Source organism: Ahaetulla prasina, chromosome 4, assembly GCF_028640845.1.
Source record: "Ahaetulla prasina isolate Xishuangbanna chromosome 4, ASM2864084v1, whole genome shotgun sequence".
NCBI classification, from domain to species: domain Eukaryota; kingdom Metazoa; phylum Chordata; class Lepidosauria; order Squamata; family Colubridae; genus Ahaetulla; species Ahaetulla prasina.
The window spans coordinates 132,761,213-132,773,806 of record NC_080542.1 but is presented as its reverse complement, the minus strand read 5'-3'; the positions used below and the strand labels follow the sequence as shown (position 1 = coordinate 132,773,806).

At 37.8% G+C, this 12,594-nt stretch overlaps 1 long non-coding RNA gene across 1 annotated transcript in view; it reads right to left on the bottom strand.

The window, feature by feature from the left end:
* The window catches only part of LOC131198813 (uncharacterized), an 84,654-nt gene that overhangs the window by 18,170 nt on the left and 53,890 nt on the right, over positions 1-12,594 (bottom strand). The window contains exon 2 of the long non-coding RNA XR_009155166.1: positions 3,508-3,682. This is a non-coding gene — a long non-coding RNA (uncharacterized LOC131198813). The remainder of the gene's footprint in view (positions 1-3,507; positions 3,683-12,594) is intronic.

The window sequence follows — 12,594 nt, the reverse complement described above, 5'->3', positions numbered from 1 at the left end:
TTTGGATGGCATACAAAAACTGGTTAAAAAAGACAAAGGCAGAAAAGACCAATCTGAAAAGGAGGGTGTCATTTTTAGGGATTTGCTGGTTTATTTCTTGTACATCCTACCATTCAACCAGAAAATGGCATATTGGTATAATGTCTGTATATAACATACCAGCTGCAAACCATTTGTGGCTTGGGTACACTATAGATAGATAGATAGATAGATAGATAGATAGATAGATAGATAGATAGATAGATAGATAGATAGGAAGAGATAGGAAGATACAGAGAAAGACAGAGAGAGAGAGATAGAGAGATATACATACATTGAAATTCAGCAGGTTCTGACAGGTTCTGGAGAACTGGTAGCAGAAATTTTGAGCAGTTCAGAGAACTGGTAGCGGAAATGTAGAGTAGTTTGGAGAACCGGCAAATACCACTTCTGGCTGGCCCCAGAGTGGGGTGGGAATGGGGATTTTGCAGTATCCTTCTCCTGGAGTGGAGTGGGAATGGAGATTTTGCAGTATCCTTCCCCTGCCATGCCCACCAAGCCACACTACACCACGCCCATCAAGCCTTGCCCACAGAACCGGTAGTAAAAAAATTAGATTTCACCACTGCATGCATGCATACATACATACAGTACATACAAAGAGATCTATCTCTGTACCTGTACCAGTAGTCTTCCTCTTACAGCCACAAGTGGGAGCAGAATTTATGTTGCTAAGCAAGACAGTTATTAAGTGAGTCATGCCTGAGTTTATGACCTTTGTTGCCATTGTTGTTAAGCAATTACTGTAATTCTTGAGTAAACCATAAATTCTTAAAGTAAATCTGGCTTGACTCTGTTTATTGTCAGACTGTAAATGGTGATCACTAGGATGCTGCAACTATCATAAATGCATGATAGTTGCCAAGCACCAAATTTTGATCACATGATCATGAGCGTAATGCAACAGTCATTATTTTTTTTTAGTGCTGTTCTTATTTTGAAGAGTTAAACAATGGTTGTAAGTTGAAGACTACCTATACAAGATGTTATGTAAGAATATTAAGAGAATTTACTAGTTTGGTAAAGTGCAAGACTAGAAGCTAAGAGACCAGGAGGTCCAGTTCTTCGTTAGGCATAATAGGTGTCTTTGGGCCAGTTCCTTTCAACCCAAGTCACCTCACAGAGTTGGTATTGGGAAAATAGGAAATGGGAACATTATATACACATTCTGGAGGTTTCTTCTACAACAGGGTTCTTAAAAAGATTAAGATTCTATGGTGGGAGAATGGGGAACATATTCAAATTATTTTGCTGCTTCTCTTTTCTTGAACCATCAGAATCTGGAGTCGGAATGGACTGTTTATGTCCCAGTATAGCTGCTTAATGGTTTATGAAACCAGCTAAAAGTGTTCCCAACAAATACCTATTCAACTTTTGTTCTTTTCATGTTTCTAAACAATACAAAAACTGTCCAGCATAAAGTGTACTTTCAGTATGCATGTCATGCAACCATTTTTCAAATATTCCCAAATCTTTCTTAGTTTAATAACCCCAGGAGATCTTGGAGCATACCTATAAATTAATGTTGATTGCTGCCACTTATACAGGAATATAAGACGTGCCCTTTTACTACAAACCCAAGATTAAAATGTCATGTTGGAAGAAATTAGATTTAGAACTCTTCTTTTTCATATGCAAGAATTCAGGCACAATTCTGAGGCAAAAAAAAAGATAGTAGATTTTGATGGTGAAAAATCATAATGAATAGTAGATGGCAGTAGTCTCTTTGCCACATGTGCTTCTCAGTCTTGGCAACTTTAAGCTCAGTGAACTTCAACTTCCAGAATTTTGCAGCCAACCATGCTAGCTGGGGAATTCTAGGAATTGAAGTTCCCATATCTTCAACCTGCCAAGGCTGAGAAACACTGGTGTAGAAATCACTGAGATTTGTACAGTTTATATCTAGATGGTTCAGAGGACAGATATCACTTGATTGAATTCTTCAAGGTGATCAGCATTAAATGTGGGTGGAGAAAAAAGGATAATCTCAAATCCTTCTGGGCCTCTGTGGCTCAGACTGCTAAGACAGTCTGTTATTAACCCAGCTGCTTGCAATTACTGCAGGTTCTAGTCCCACCAGGCCCAAGGTTGACTCAGCCTTCCATCCTTTATAAGGTAGGTAAAATGAGGACCCAGATTGTTGGGGGCAATAAGTTGACTTTGTATATAAATATACAAATAGGATGAAGACTAACATAGTGTAAGCCACCCTGAGTCTTCGGAGAAGGGCAGGATATAAATGCAAATTAAAAAAAATAAAAAAGTACAGTTCTTTGAGGCAGTGGTGAAATCCAAATTTTTTACTACCGGTTCTGTGGGCGTGGCTTGGTGGACGTCGTGTGGCTTGATGGGCACGGCTTGGTGGGCATGGCAGGGAAGGATACTGCAAAATCTCCATTCCCATCCCACTCCAAGGGAAGGATACTGCAAAATCCCCATTCCCTCCCCACTCCTGGGTGAAGAATACTGCAAAATCTCCATTCCCACCTCACTCTGGGGCCAGCCAGAGGTGGCATTTGCCAGTTCTCCGAACTACTCAAAATTTCTGCCAGCGGTTTGCCAAACTGCTCAAAATTTCTGCTACCAGTTCTCCAGAACCTGTCAGAACCTGCTGGATTTTGCCCCTGTTTTTGAGGTAGATTCAGACAGGGTGGGGACTCTGGTGATATTTTTTAGTCTTTTAGACTAAAATAAAAGTTTGTCAGACTTTTCCTCTGTCTCATCAAAGAGAATCAACCATTCCTTCCCCATTTGTAAGGCCAGGTCTACATATTTTTTTTCAACTTCCATTTTTTAGAGAGAAGATGCCCCTGATGCTTAAAAAGTGGAGAAAGGGGGATTGTTTTTGTTTTTGTTTTATTTTATTTTATTTATTTTATTTTGTCACACAGTATATATAAGGATAAGCATGAAATAAGTATACAGTATATAAGCATATATATATAAGTATGAGTATGTAATAACTATATTAATTGGATATAACGAAAGGAAACAATAGTAAGAACCTTTTTTTCCCCCTGCAAAATTTGTGGGTGGATTCCCCAATTTTGAGGAAGGCTCCACTAGGAGGTATATCTTACAGCCGTGGTGGCTCAGGCTGTAAGATAGCCTGTTATTAAAACACAGCAGCCTGCAATTACAGGCTCGAATCCCACCAGGCCCAAGGTTGACTCAGCCTTCCATCCTTTATAAGGTAGGTAAAATGAGGACTCAGATTGTTGGGGGGGGGCAATAAGTTGACTTTGTAAATATACAAATAGAATGAGACTATTGCCTTACACACTGTAAGCCACCCTGAGTCTTCGGAGAAGGGCGGGATATAAATGTAAATTTTATACACACACACACACACACACACACACACACACACACACACACACACACACATATATATAAGGGCAGAAATGTGACTGATCCCTGATGGAATCAAAGTCTCTGCCATGTGTTTTGTAATATTATGTCACTTACAGATTTTCTGGAGGAGCCTGGACTGTAGCTTCTAAGAGGCAGCTGCTCCAGATAACTAAATTGACACATAAGCTGGAATGGAGGGATGGATAGAAGGATTCTTTCTAAAGCAGGCCTGTCAAACTGGCAGTCCATGAGCTAGATGTGTCACGTGCAGAACATGCCCATCCTGGTTCTGCAAAGGCAAAAAAAATTGTGATACGTCACGATACATCACATGACGTGATCGAGTTTGACATCCATGTTTTAAAGTGATAATGTAATAGAATGTGAGAATGACCTTGAGAGACAACAACCAGAAGACAATTGAGAATGACAGCCTAGCCAAGACAATGGAAAAAGTGGAGAAAACATTACAGAAGGGATTTCCTTAGATTTCAGGAGAGTAAACGTAAGTGAAAGAAGAGGTGCTTTTGATAATTGCAAAGCTGTTACTATAATCATAGGGGAGCGCGATGGCTCAGAGGCTAAAGATGCTGAGCTTGTCGGATGAAATGCTGGGTTTGAGATCTGAGCATCACATGATGGGGTGAGCTCTTATTACTTGCCTCAGCTCCTGCAAACCTAGCAGTTCAAAAGTAGGCAAATGCATATAGATAAATAGATACATTTGCTAGACCAATTCTTGAATACAGCTCATCTGTCTGGAACCCATACCACATTCCGGACATTAATACAATTGAGCGTGTCCAGAAATATTTTACAAGAAGAGTTCTCCACTCCTCTGATTACAACAAAATACCATATGCAATCAGACTTGAAATCCTGGATTTAGAAAATTTAGAACTCTGCCGCCTTCGACATGACCTGAGTTTAACTCATAGAATCATCTGTTACAATGTCCTTCCTGTTGGAAGACTACTTCAGCTTCAATCGCAACAATACACGAGCACCCAATAGATTTAAGCTTAATGTGAACCACTCCAATCTTAATTGCAGAAAATATGACTTCAGTAACAGAGTTGTTAATGCCTGGAATTCACTACCAGACTCTGTGGTCTCTTCCCCAAATCCCCAAAAACTGTCTACTATTGACCTCACCCCATTCCTAAGAGGTCTATAAAGGGCGTGCAGGCCTCAAAGGCCTGACACACTTTATCCAAAAGCAGAAGTTATAGAAACTCCATGAAAAACTTTAAAACAAAATATGCAGACCTTCACATAAGGCAATAAATTCAGCATCAGTGCATTAAAATCTGCCCCAAATTTCTCTGCTTCTCACACACGAAATTATGGAGCAACAATCATCGTTGATTGATTTATTAGTGCCATCAAGTCATCATCAACTCTTAGTGACTGCATAGATCAATTTTCTCTACAATGATTTGTCCCTAACCTGGTCCTTCAAGTCCTCCAGTGGTGCACATGTCACAACTGCCAATAAGTCCCAAAATGTTGATGTTTATTGTCCTTTTCTTCCCTTTCCTTATGCCTTTCTGACATTAGAGCTAGCTGTTTACATAATGTGTCTGAAGTAGAATAGCTTCAGCCTGGTTATTTGTACCTCTAATGAGAACTCTGAATCAATCTGTTTCCTAATCCAATTGCTTATTTTGCAGAATTCTTTATAATACATACAGAAAAAATACCTTTGTTAGTGAGAAGAATTTTAAAATGCTTTTTAAATTGCACTCCTGAGCTGGAATAGAAAGTGTTCAGTATTTACCCACATTTCACTACATTGCAAGCTTCATGTCACTGTTTAGATAAACTTTTCCTTACCTGTTTGCTTGAAAGGTGTTAAGACGGACATTCCCACTCTTCCGAATCATCAGGCCCAAGACAGCTTTAGGTGTCTGGCAGATTACAAAAATGCAAATCTACCCACAATTATCTAATTAATACAATTAAACATAATCTGAACATGTAAAGATATTATCAGTACATTTTCAGTTATAGAACTGAGTTCTGCAAGATCACTAATGATTTTACCACTGTTGCTACCAACTGCTACTGCTAATAAAAGTATCTTAAAGTTTTCTTTCTGCTTTCCTATGTAGTACCAATCTATTGAATTCACTGTTTTATCTTACATTGAGTCTATTCAAAGGATGATACAATATAACAAGTGGCTCATTATAGACAAAAGATTGAAACTGTGTTAATATGCAAATTTTAATCCATTTAGGACTCTGCTCATGCACTAATCAATCAATTAATTTGTCAGTCTTAGTATTGCTCATTATTTGAAAAATGCTTTTAATCACTTTGAAGTGCATTAATTAATACAATGCTTAGTTAAATGAGGGAAAAATGAATTTCAGCTTTCCCCAGAGTTTCCAAATGGCAAATATTTAATCTTCAAATATAATTCTATGATTAAGCTATATATTCGACAGGAGTTTTATAAGATTCTTATATTATACAATTTCACTTCACATAAAACCCTTTGTATGAGTTAGATGTGCTAGAGAAGATTTCTTTTTCTTTAAATATATTAGCAATTTTAAATTGAAATTAATGAAGGCTGGCAAGACAATAAATATAAATGGAATATTTTCATACAGATCAATATTGTTATTTTTCATTTGCATTTTTGAGATACAAGGGTGAATATGTAAGTTTCATTAAATAATGCAGCATTAACTACCCAATGAGGGAATGGGAGATGTTTAATATGACATTAGGCATCGTGCTCACATCTGCAATTTCAGTATTGTTTGATCTGACACAATATGATTTTTGTTTCAGATATTAGCTTGTAATCATACATAATTCGGAGTCCAGAAATAATATATATCGCTCCCCCATCCAGAAGAAAAATAATGCAAAAAGATTTACAATTTCATTAACACATATCATTGTTCAACAATAGCAATAAATCCAGTGCTATATGAATCATCCATGGATGTTGATGGGGCATTAAATGACATCACAAGGACCATGATGTCATCATACAAATAATGTATGATTTATACTGGATCGCTACGAAGATAGCCCTCTTCATAAAATATTTCCAGTGTGTTCATTGGCTTTTATCTAGATAAACTTTCCTTAGCTTGAATCCCCATATTGTTGTGATGGAATGTAGTGAGGAGTGGATTCCCAGAAGGGTGTGTGTGCATTCCAGAGGTAACTGAGCTCAGATATTACATGTGAGAGAAAAAGGGTAAAGACAGCACCTCCCTAATAGTTCACAGTGTATATTGTAGATGCAGATAGTAGAGTCCTCACCATGATAAGATTTTATCTTATAGGTGTGAAAAGAATTCAACTTGGAAGAATCACCACATATCGTTCTTTGTTTTGGGTGTGATAATTTATCAGGTTGTAATCTGGACTTTCTATTAATCTGCTCATAAGAGATGTCAACATCTTCCTTACATAAAAGAGGAATCACTTTACATGCCCTTAGCATCTTGATGCCCTACTAAAAACAAAATTATTATTATTCATTAGACTTAGTAATTATATAAGATCTTTGAATTGCTGTGTTGAGAAATTGTTGAGAACTCTATGGACAACTAGAAGTGATGATTGCATTTTATGAGTATGATCATGATTTATCACTTGTTGCTTGTATGTACTTTTTTTTTTGTTTTTGTTTACATTTATACCCCGCCCTTCTCCGAAGACTCAGGGCGGCTTACAGTGTATAAGGCAATACTGAGACCTTAGGCACCAGAGACAAATTCCTTTTGTGTCCACAAGTCCACAATCACACTTGGCCAATAAAGAATTCTGTTCTGTTTTGTTCTGTTCTGCTCTGTTCTGTTCCCTTCCCTTCTCTTCCCTTCCATTTTATTCTCAGATGAAGTAAAATCAGATAGCTCTGTGGAAGGGCTAATGAAGCTAAGGCTTAAATACTCTAGACACATAATGCTGAAAATAAAAGAGTTTTTGGAGAAGATCCTTAGGCTTGGAGAAATTGAGGGCATATGTAAAATTAGGATAGCAGAAGACGAGATAGTTTAAATGATCATTGATGGAACAAGCAGGAATTTATAAGCACTCAGTTAACCTCAGACAATTTTGATGAACCAGGCATCTGATCTGCAAATATCAGAAGCAGCTGAGAGCCGAATAATAGCATTAGACTTCATATGTATTTAACTACTGATCTGATAATGTGAGGGACTGTCTCTTAGTAGGAAAACCACATCCCCAGCACGAATCAGAGAAGGAGGAGACGGTATCCTATTTTCATTGATAGTTGGAATTAGCAATTTATCAGTGGGAAATTCCTGGTTTGCCTGAAAAGGGGAGAATGGATTCTAATTAGTCTCTGACACACACAGGTATGTGGTGGAAAAGTCCTTCCAGGGATTATAGAGCTGGATGCATTGTTACTTTTGATAAGTACAGGAAACCTATGTCTTTTATGAGTATTTATTCTGAATTTATGTAATTTTCTTCCAATATATTGTTTCTTGCTTTCAGTTTCTAAATTTTGCTCCTTTACCTATAAATGCATAAGGACTAACTTTGATTATTGGGGTCTCTTACTATTTGATACTTTATAGATTTTTAAAATATGTATAATGTATTCTCCTTGATCCCACTTAACTGTTTTAAGAGTAAAAGAGTAAAAGAGTAAAAGAAATAAGGATGCTTCGGTTTGAGTGTAATCAACATCAAGGTACCTTCTTTCATGCCTGGTGGACGTGCCCCGAAGCGAAAAAGTATTGGATTAAGATACAGGATGGTTAAAGGATATAACAAAATGCCAAATTGAACTGAATCCATAAACATTTCTTTTGGGAATGTTTAAGATAAAATTAGATAAAAAAACAAGATACTTGATTTTGCACATTCTAATAGCAGCAAGGATTGCGTTCGCGCAATATTGGAAACTTAGTAACATACCACCAGAGAGTCTGATTATCCAAAAAGTATATGACTGTGCAGAAATGGACAGGCTTACCATAGAACTACAAGAAAAAGAAGATTCAGAATACTATGCGGTCTGGGAAAACTGGTACACATGGACAATCAATAGAAATAGAAAACAAAATATATGTAAGGCTATTGATGATTAGATGTATATAATATATATAGAAATTATATGGAAGGTAGATCCGAAATAAACAATAATGTCACAGCTCTGTTGAATATATACAATTGTTCTGGAAAAAAAATTGTAATAAAAATAAAATTAAAAAAAAGAAATAAGGATGCTGCTATCTAGATAATTTTTAAAATAGTAGATCTTGGCGTATAATTAGTGTGTGTTGATGCTGCTTCTGCTGCTGTTATTATTAACATTTGCTTCCTAGGTCCCAGAGTGGTGATTTAGCATTGTTCCAATGTGCACCGTTCAGTCTGAGAAATGAGTTCTAAAGAAAGCATTGATTTTCATTCTTCTCTCTTTTAGCAATTTCTATCTTGTTTTCATAAGATGAAGCATTGGAGGGTATTCATGGAGGGTGGTGTGGATAATAGGCCAAGGTAGTTTCAGTGGTTATCATCATCCTGGGTATGAAATAAATCTTGGATAAAACTTAGTAAATACATGCATTGGCAAAATTTCAGGCTGTCAATTACAAAAGGTCAATTACAAAAGATGCTGTTTGGATCTGCACATATGCTACACAGAAATATATTAAAATATCCTAGATTCTTGGGAAGTAACTTGATTGTATAAAGGCCAACACCAATTAAAGAACTGGTTATTGTGATTTCACATTTTTGTATGTATGATCAGGATAATGAAAAATACCATGTGCCTACTTTAGAATTCAAACAGACAAGCACCTGCCACATAATGCCCCAGACTTAACAATTGTCAAGAAAAAAGGCAAACAAGTCTGGGTAATAAAAGTGGCAATACCTGAAGAAGGCAGAACATCACAAAACATAAAGACCTGGAAATAGAAGTAGAATGACTCTGGCAAAAGAAAGCAAAGATACCAGCAGTAGTAATAGGTGCAATCCCAAAACATCCAGAGCATCATCGGCATTGACAAAATCACCACCAGCCAATTGCAAAAGGCAGCTTTATTTGGGACAGCTTACATCCCGTTGACAATTTCTTTAATGTTATTAAACAACAACTTTTGTCTATCCCATCTCCTTTGTCTATAAGTAGACAAAAATGCCAATTCCAGTCTAAATATCTGGCTGACTGTGCAATCAACAAAGGGGAAAAAAACTGAAGAAATTAAGGGAAGGAAGTATGGTCTAGTCCAGTGGTTCCCAACCTTTTCTTGTTTGAGGCACAACCTTTTCTTGTTTGAGGCACCCTTGGAAAGCCTTTCAAAAGTTCCCGGCACCCTTATAAGGAAATAGATATTTAAAATCTCCGTAGCTCAAAAGTTCCCGGCACCCTCAAAAGATCTCACGGCACCCCTTAGTGCCGCGGCACACTGGTTGGGAACCACTGTAGTCACTTCTCGTTCCTGATGTCTTATCAAATACGAAGGCTTTAACCTACTGCTCAGAGGATGAGAAACAAAATAAGGGGATTCCTTGTATGTTGATCAGAATTGGTTGGCCAGGATCTCTATGTGATGATTACCATTCACCTTGTTTTTACTTTAGAAATCAATATCAGTCTCAGGCTGTTTCATAATGCTTTTTCGTACCTGAATAACATTGGTTTTATGTTAATTTCATTAAAAAGGATTCTAATTATTTCAGTATAAAGACACAGTTGAGAGCTTGAATAATAACACAATTTGGTAAAACAATTTGTGCTTCAGGAGGCAACAAGAAACATGTGTCTGGTTTTGGGGTGAGGAACATGGCTTGCCCAGTTCTTTTAATAATGTAGCTTAGGGAGAGCAAAGCAAGCTGTCTACTCTTCTCTTCCTCTCTATTCCCAACACACACATACCTGCCTCGTTAAAATTCAGATTCACAGTATTCAGTCATAGCTAATGTTTGTTCACCTCCAAGAGGAAATTATCAGACAGTTACTGTAATACCTAGGAAAGAAAATGAAACAAAAAACGTTCTGGGGCTAAGGATTCATTGGTATCCCCCCTCATTCCCTATTGCCATAGATACAAGCCTCTGAGTATCTTTTTATTAGCTATTTTGCCCTGAGGTTGCTTCTGGCAATTGGAGCACATGGTTGCAATGCTCTCTGCCTTGAGGTTTCAAGGCGCTTATGTGGATCAAGAGTCATTAAATATCAGCAGAACTGGTAAGTTCAACTAGCGTTTTGCCAGCATTAGATGTCACAATAAATATCCATGCTTTGCTTTATTCAGGGCTAGTTTGATTTCCTGGTGGAACATGAAAGATTTCTTTAACAAAGAGCTGATTTGCTTGTCTTAACAAATGCGTTGTAGCATTTTGTGAAAGAATAATTCGTGCTACATGTCAAAAAAAGGCACTTCTGGGAAATAGGAGAAAGTGTAATTCACCAGTACAGGTAGTCATTGACTTACAATCACAATTGGGACCAGAATGTCTGTTGCTAGGCAAGAAAGTTTTTAAGTGAATCATGACTGATGTCATGACTTTTTTTGTTTGTTTGACAGAGTTGGTCAATACTGAGTTATTAAGTAAATCATGTGATCATTAAGCATTAAGTTAGAACAATTACTCAATAGAAAAACTTGCCTACAGAAGTTTGTGTGTTCCAACACTTTTTAAAAAAAGAGACTGGACAAGCATTTGTCTGAAATGGTATAAAGTTTCCTGTCTGAGCAGGGGTTGGACTAGAAGACCTCCAAGTTTCCTTCCAACTATTCTATTCTATTCTATTCTATTCTATTCTATTCTATTCTATTCTATTCTATTCTATTCTATTCTATTCTATTCTATTCTTAACATAACATAACATCAGAGTTGGAAGGGACCTTGGAGGCCTTCTAGTCCAACCCCCTGCCCAGGCAGGAAACCCTACACCATCTCAGTCAGATGGTTATCCAACATTTTCTTAAAAATTTCCAGTGTTGGAGCATTCACAACTTCTGAAGGCAAGTCGTTCCACTTATTAATTGTTCTAACTGTCAGGAAATTTCTCCTTAGTTCTAAGTTGCTTCTTTCTTTGACCAGTTTCCACCCATTGCTTCTTGTTCTACCCTCAGGTGCTTTGGTGAACAGCCTGACTCCCTCTTCTTTGTGGCAGCCCCTAAGATATTGGAACACAGCTATCATTCTATTCTATTCTATTCTATTCTATTCTATTCTATTCTATTCTATTCTATTCTATTCTATTCTATTCCATTCCATTCCATTCTATTTTATTCTTCCAAGTTTGATAAGTTGATAGGATGCCCTATGCATGGTCACTCATGCTCTCGTGACATCCCGTCTGGATTACTGCAATGCTCTCTACATGGGACTCCCCTTGAGGAGCACCCGGAGACTCCAGGTAGTTCAGAATGTGGCTGTGCGGGTAATAGAGAGAGCCCCTCGTGGCTCCCACGTAACACCTCTCCTGCGCAGAATGCACTGGCTGCCTGTGGCCTTCCGGGTGTGCTTCAAGGTTTTGGTAATGATCTTCAAAGCGCTCCATGGCATAGGGCCGGGCTACTTACGGGACCGTCTGCTGCCACCGATTGCCTCTCACCGTGTGCTCTCACAGAGAGGGACTCCTCAGGGTGCCGTCGGCCAGGCAGTGCCGACTGGTGACACCCAGGGGAAGGGTCTTTTCTGTGGGGGCCCCCACCCTCTGGAACGAGCTTCCCCCCAGGACTTTGCCAACTTCTTGACCTTCGAACCTTCCGCCGCGAGCTTAAGACACATCTATTTATTTGCACAGGACTGGACTAGAATTTTTAAATGTTTTAAATTTTAAATCGGGTTTTAATGGGGTTTTATTATTTATATTCCTATTTTAAATATTCGGCCTTATGTAATAAGTTTTTTAAATTGGTGTTTTATTTTGTATATATATGTGTTTTATATGGCTGTAAACCGCCCTGAGTCCCTGGGGAGATAGGGCGGTATAAAAGTGTGAACAAATAAATAAATAAATAAATAAATAAATAATGAGGTTTAACTCCATGGGCCCAGTTGCCAAGGAGAAAAAAAGAGCAGGTATCCAGCTGAATCATATTTATTTCAAACTTTTCAGCAGGAAGCACCAAATGCTAGCATATTCTTGGCCAGTGGCTTCCTTAAAGGAAGACAGTATGTTTGTTTAGCTTTTCAAGAGTTTGTGGGCAGAATCCAGGAATAGCAAGGTGGTTG